General features: G+C 40.8%; 1 pseudogene; it reads left to right on the top strand.

Moving 5' to 3' along the window:
* Positions 1-1,541: 1,541 nt before the first annotated feature.
* On the top strand, positions 1,542-6,115 carry LOC144365616 (thyroid receptor-interacting protein 11 pseudogene; annotated as a pseudogene).
* Positions 6,116-6,796: the final 681 nt, after the last annotated feature.

Genomic DNA, 6,796 nt, shown 5'->3' with positions numbered 1-6,796 from the left:
TTAGAATCACTTTAACCATTAATTTTCCTCAAATTCTTCCTTGTTGTACATTTTATTTTTCCCAGCTTGAGAGTTTGGTCCCTGAACAGACATATAGAAAGAACAGCTCAAGGAAAAGAGTGTCCTGAATATATGCTTTGGGTAAGAGAGTTATGGGAGCAAATCCAAACCCCTTCTAAAGGGTAATAAGAAAAATAATTGTAGACAAAATTAAAAGCAAATATGAACAAAGTGGCAGCAGGCTCTACTGGTTGACCACTTTCTCTGTGTCAGCCATAGGGTGAGAATCTCACATTATGTTCTCATTTACGCTTCAACTCATGCCTGTGAGAGAAGTTTCATAAGTGTATCATGTCGATTCAGCTCCAAAATTGCTTTGGTCCCAATTTGTATGTCTGTTACAGCCCACGTGCTTCATCTCTTTGCTTTGTCCCCCAACTCTACAAAGCTGCCTCTCCATGAACTTGTTGGAATTTAAACACTTTGGAAAGCAGGGTCTTAACTTATCTCCTTCTGATCCTTAATTCTAGGGGTGGGATTCCAATTTAGGATTGTTACTGCATAGTAGAAAAGTTTTCAAGTTTTTCTTTCACTCTGTACGGTTTAGACCTGGATTATATTTTGCACTGATAAACAACAACAGGTGAAGTGAACACCAAGTTATTGGCTCAAAAACAAAGTTTCTTAAGTGCAATTTAAGTGGAATTTTTGCCCAATTAAATAAACTTAAATAAAAACTTACAAGGACCATAGAATATTAAAATGAACTCAAAAACTTATAGATTAAGAGCAAAAATTTATTTTTGGAAAGGGTAAAAATTATTCTTTAGTGACATTTCATCAATATTATCATGTGAATTCTGAGAATGGTTAAGACTTTGTGGTGGTTAATTTTATATGTTAACTTGTCTGGGCTATGATGCCCAGATATTTGGCCAAATATGATTCTGGGTGCGTCTGTGCTGGTGTCATGGGGTGAGATTTCTATTGAATCGGGGACTTTTAGTTCAATAGATTGCACTCTGTAATGGAGCCAGACCTCACCTTGTCAAGGGAATGCAACTGGCCTGAATGCAACAAAAAGTCCACCTCTCCCAGGCAAGAGGGAGCTCTCCAGTGAACCACCTTCGGATTGCCTCTACAACATTGATTCTTGGTGGTTCCGGAGCACACTGCCTTTGGACTCAGACTAGAACACTTTCCTGTATCTCTAGCTCCTCCCAGCCAGCCCTCCCCAATCCTGGGGGCCAATAGCTGACAGGAAAGTCCAGGGAAGAAGCAGAGGCCCCTGGGGGTAGGGCGTGAGGGGTGACTGTGCCACTGGCTGCCAGTCCCTGGTCAAAGACCACGACAGGCCTCTGCTTTTACCTGCAGAGCAAGACGGTTGGTGTTGGCGGAGCCCCGCGATTCTCAGAATTCTGAGCTCTTGCTGGAGTCATAATGGACCCCAGCAACGCTTGAGGACGTTGTGAGGAGAGAAGCGGGGATGGTGCTAGACGCGGTTTTCAGAGCTGGTCTGCTGGCTCACTAAAGTGGTGGAGATGTCCTCCTGGTTTGGAGGCCTGGGCTCAGGCTTGGGCAACTTCTTGGGGCAGGTGGGAAGCAGCTTGCCTTCCCTAACCGACCACATATCCAGCTTCACCAGGGGAATGCTTGCGGATGACACAGGAGACACAGCAGCAGGTTTACCTGATGGTGGGAGAAAGGAAGTGGAAGCTAGTAATTCTCCACTAAGATCGGAGAATGAGAGACCTCAAAAGTATTGTACTGATCTGGAGGAAAACCATGAAGCATCAGAGCTGCAAGTAAATCCTCAGTGTCCAAGTGACGGAAATCAACTGCAACAGGAGGAGGTAGAGATCAGCCATCTGAAAGGTAGACAGATGGCACTGCAAGATCAAGTGTTCAACCTCCAGGCAGATGCTCAATGGGTAGGTTCAGGAGCTTGTGGTGTACCAACAACCACTGCACTGGCTCCATTGGGTTCCCAGATCAGTAGTGATTTTTCAGCCTTTTCTGATGATGACATGGACTTTAGTAACCTAATTTTGTCTTTCCAAGAAACAAACGAATTGTCAATTGAAGTTTCGGGACTTGAATCGAAAGTTGGCCATTCGAGGCCTATTGCTGAGGCTCAGGGAACACAGAATTCTGAGCCCAGTGAAATCTTCAAACTGCAAAATACTATCAAGACTCTTGAACGAAACCCAAGTCCAGACATAGATGATCATCAGCCTGAAGTGTCAGTTTGGGAGCAGAGTGCTACTGTGGCAGAAAAGGGAACAGTCCTTCCACAAAATTCTTCATCAATGGAAGAAGTGTTGAGGCTACAACGAGCCCTGTCTGATGCTGAAAAGGAAATAATGAGACTACATGATTTCAACCAGGATCAGAGTCTTGCTGAAGACAATCTGAAACTTAAAATGCATGTGGAAGCTTTAGAAAAAGAGAAGTCATCATTGAGTCAAGAAAAGGAAGAACTTCAGATAACACTGTCAAAACTGAGCTGTGACTCTCAAGTCGTTAAAAACACAGCTTCCACAGACATGAATGTGAATGTCCAATTACATGACTTAAAACTTCACTTGAAGGCCAAGGAGGAAGAACTGAATCAGAGTATCCATGAAAAGAAAATGCTGATAGCTGAGTTAGAAGAACTGGACCATCAGAATGAGGAAGCTACAAAGCACATGATTTTGATAAAAGATGAGCTATCAAAACAAGAAAAAGAAGGAGACCTTGTCATCCAGAAATTGAAACAAGATCTAGAGGATGAAAAAAAGAGAGTTCATCAACTTGAGGATGATAAAATGAACCTATCCAAAGAGTTGCATGTGCAGAAGGAGAAGTTAACTCAGAGTGCACAGAGCCTCAGTGATTTGCATTTAACCAAGCAGAAGCTTGAAGATAAAGTAGAAGATTTAGTAGATCAGCTAAATAAGTCACAACAAAGTAGCTTAACCCTGCAGCAGGAAAACCTTGAGCTTAAGGAACATATTAGAAAAACTGAAGGTGAGCTGTCTGGATGTCAGAGTAAGTGCCGAAGTTCTCTGAATGAAGACTCTAGCAGTAATGTGAAGGATGACTTGCTTCAAGAACGGGAAGCTGAAGGTAGCAACTTAAGGCAAAATCTTTCAGAAGTAGAGGAGCTCAATGAAAATTTAAAGAAAGTTGCTATTGATCTCAAAAGGGAGAATGAAATGTTGATTTTACCATGTAAAGATGTAAGACTTAAGTTGGAAGCAGCCATTGCTGCTAACAATCAAGTGTCTCAAGAAAAAGACACTGTCAAGGAGACTCTAAAAGAGACAAAGAAGAGATAGAAGCAGAACTGCACCAGGCAGAAAAAAGACTGTTGGAAGAAGCAAAGAATCACAGGCAGACTATTCAGCAACTCTCCAATGCATGTCATTTGAATACCTCTGCCTTACAGCTGAAACCTGATTGTGTAGTTCAACTCAAGCAAGAGAAGGACTTTGAAATAGCAGGACTCAAAAAGAATATTGAACCAATGACTACTGATCCAAAAGAAACTGAGGAAATTTTGGAACCTCATGTGGAAGAACAGAAGCAATTGATACAATTTATAAAGGAGAAAAAAGTTTTTATTGAAAACCTCGAAGAAAAATGTTCAAAACTACAAAAGGATTTAGATGAGTGTTCTCAGGCCTTAAGAGAAAATGAAACTTTAAGGCAAACCATAGAAGAAAAAGACAGAAGTCTTGGCTCCATGACAGCAGAAAACAACCATCTGCAAGAAGAACTGGAGAGCCTTAAGGAACAGCAGAATCGAGCTGTACCTGTGGCTGAGCCTAAAACCCTTGATGGTATCCCAGAAGTAGAATCGGAGGTATCTCAACTGAAAATAGTCAAAAATCATCTGGAAGATGAAATTAAACACCATCAAAAGATAATTACAAATCAAAACAAGCGTAAAATGCGACTCCTTCAGTCTTTACAGGAGCAGAAGAAGGAAATGGATGACCTGAAACACCAATATGAGCAGCTGAATGCTGCGCATATCCAGTTACTTTTAGAAAAAGAGGAGGAAATTAAGAACTTGCAGAAAACGATTGAACAAATAAAATCCCAGGTGCCTGGAGAAAGACTCGATGCTCAAACAGAGAATTCTGATTTTTTTCAAGAAACAAACGTAAAAAGCCTCAATAGAGAAAGTGGAAGTGAACAATGTGACCTATGGAACGAAAAGGAGTTGTTGAAGCAAACAGTAATAGACCTAAAGGGCAGAATATTGATTTTCGAAGTGGACTTTTCTAAATTGAAAGGGGAAAATGAAAAATTGAGAATAGCAACCAAAGAACTCCAAGAGACAAACTCGAAGTTCTCTGTGAGGCTGGGAGAAAAAGAACTGGAGTGTGAGTCAATGAAGGAGAAAGCTCTTGCTTTTGAGCAACTGCTACAAGAAAAAAGTCAGCTTTCAAATGCAGTTGCGAAAATGCAGGAGAAGACAGTTATATTTCAGCAAGAACGAGACCAAGTCATGGTAGCACTAAAACAAGTACAGATGGAAAACAGTACTCTCCAGCAGGAGGTTCAAGAGTTCCGTGACAAAGAACTACGCTTGAACCGGGAGCTAGAAAGGCTACGCAGCCATCTCTTGGAATCCGAAGAGTCTTACACCCAGGACATTTTGGCTGCAGAAGACCAAGAGATTAAACTGAGAAAGGAAGTCAGGCTTTTGGAGGTAAAGCTAGTGTCATCTTCTGAGGCAAGTCATCAAGCTAGCATTCAGATAGAGTCACTGCAAGAACAGTTGAGGTTGGTCTCTCAACAGAGGGATGAGAATGCACTGGAGCTTTCCCTCTCCCAGGCACGAGTAAGGCAGTATGCCCTGTCATCAACCAACCTTCAAAGGGTCCTAGAACATTTCCAAGAGGAAGAGAAAGCAATGCATTCTGCTGAGTTAGCAAAAGAAAAACAGTCGATAGCAGAATGGAAGAACAAGGCAGAAAAACTGGAAGGACAAGTATCATCACTGCAGGAACATTTGGAGGAAACAAATGCTATGTTGCATTCTGCTTCCAGACTTACAGAAGAGTTAGATCGGAAGGAACAACAGATCCATGAACTTAAAAGACAAAACGAGCTCGGAAAAGAAATGTTGGACAAGACACAAAAGAAACTGTCGACTTTGGCAGACAGCCTAGAAGGAAAAGTGGACAAAGTCCTCATGAGAAATCTGTTTATTGGTTATTTCCATACACCCAAAGGTAAACGCCGAGAAGCCTTACAGTTAATGGGAAGCATCCTGGACATTCCAAAGCAGGAAATGGAACAGTTGTTGAGTGAAGATTCTGGTGGTGTCACCAAGTGGATGAGTAGTTGGCTTGGAGGGGCATCCAAAAGTGTCCCCAACATACCTATGACACCAAATCAACAACCTGTGCTTAAAAGTTCTTTTTCAGAACTCTTTGTCAAATTTCTAGAAATGGAATCTCATCCCTCTGTTCCACCACCCAAACTCTCTGCTCATGCCATGGACTGTCCAGACTCCCCAGGAAGGAGAGAGCAAGGTGGCAAGGTACCAGGAAGTGTTAAAGAGGCAGCCAACTTCAGAGGTGGTCGAAGCACCAACGGGAATCCATTCTTGGTTCCCCGTTCGGCAGCTGTGCCTCTTAGTAACCTAGCTGGAGTTGGTCTTGGTGGACCTGGGCATCCTCTTTTTAAACCCATCGCAGATTTCATGCCCACCTTCACACCATTGCCAGTGTCCCCGGACAACAGCGCCACAGTCGTACTAGAGCACCTTCTAAAGCAAAGGCAATCTCATCCAGAGATGATTTAACACTCTAAAGAAGACTTTATCAACACTTTGTGCTTTTTTGACAGAGTGGCCTCTGGGAAAAGAACTCATGTATTTGTAGACAAAAAGAGAAAGGAAAAACACTGGCATATATAGGTATATAGCTAATAGGTATTTTTATCGTTGTTGTGTGTTTTTTTGTTATAACAGTTTTTAAAAATTTGTTTTGTTTGCTGTAGCAGTTTTTCTTTATAAAATTTTGTTCCACTGTAGCAGCTAATCATCACCAGTCTTCAATTCTGATGTACTTTTGAGAGCAAATGTACAGAGCAGCTTTAGTGAACCATTAGCTCCAACCTCTTTTTTTTATGATTATATTTGATCAATTTAATGGCATTAAATAAAAATGATGCAGTTAATTAACAAGGAAGAAGAAAGATCCAACCCTTAAGAAAAGGATATATGTCTCAGATTTAGAGTATATGCAAACCAAATATGATATTGCAAAACGTTGTGAATTTTTAGTTGATCAAAGAGAACCTTGTACAACAAGTAAAAGAAAATTAGAACGGGGAGAGCCTGAACTTGACGTTTCTTGGATAAATTCTAAGATTCTTTGAATCCAAATACTATGACCCCTATCCACGTTACTTATTTCCACTTCTATAGAAAAGTCACTTCACATTAATTCAGTTTTCTAGATGTTCAATATGTCCAGAAGGAAGAGTATTTTCATGAGTCAACCCCAAAGTGGAATCACACGATCCATTGCCAATGGAAAAGTTAGTAAGTATGTATCATTCAATATCTGGACTCTTTATTTACATACTTTTGGGGCTCCAAAATAATGCTTATAAAGACATTTGATCAAAAACATTTGGGGAGAGAAAGAAGATAACATAAATTTTTGAAAGATGAAAAGCTTTAAAGAACAAGTAGTTGCAACCTTTTTGTAAATTAAGGTAAAAGATGAATCAAAAGTTTCTAGCTTAAGTAGGTGAAATCAGAGTAGAGAAGAAGCAGATTGCATAG

The sequence above is a fragment of the Ictidomys tridecemlineatus genome, chromosome 7 (genome assembly GCF_052094955.1).
Source record: "Ictidomys tridecemlineatus isolate mIctTri1 chromosome 7, mIctTri1.hap1, whole genome shotgun sequence".
Lineage (NCBI taxonomy): Eukaryota > Metazoa > Chordata > Mammalia > Rodentia > Sciuridae > Ictidomys > Ictidomys tridecemlineatus.
The sequence above is the reverse complement of the archived record's forward strand: the minus strand, read 5'-3'. Positions and strand labels throughout refer to the sequence as shown.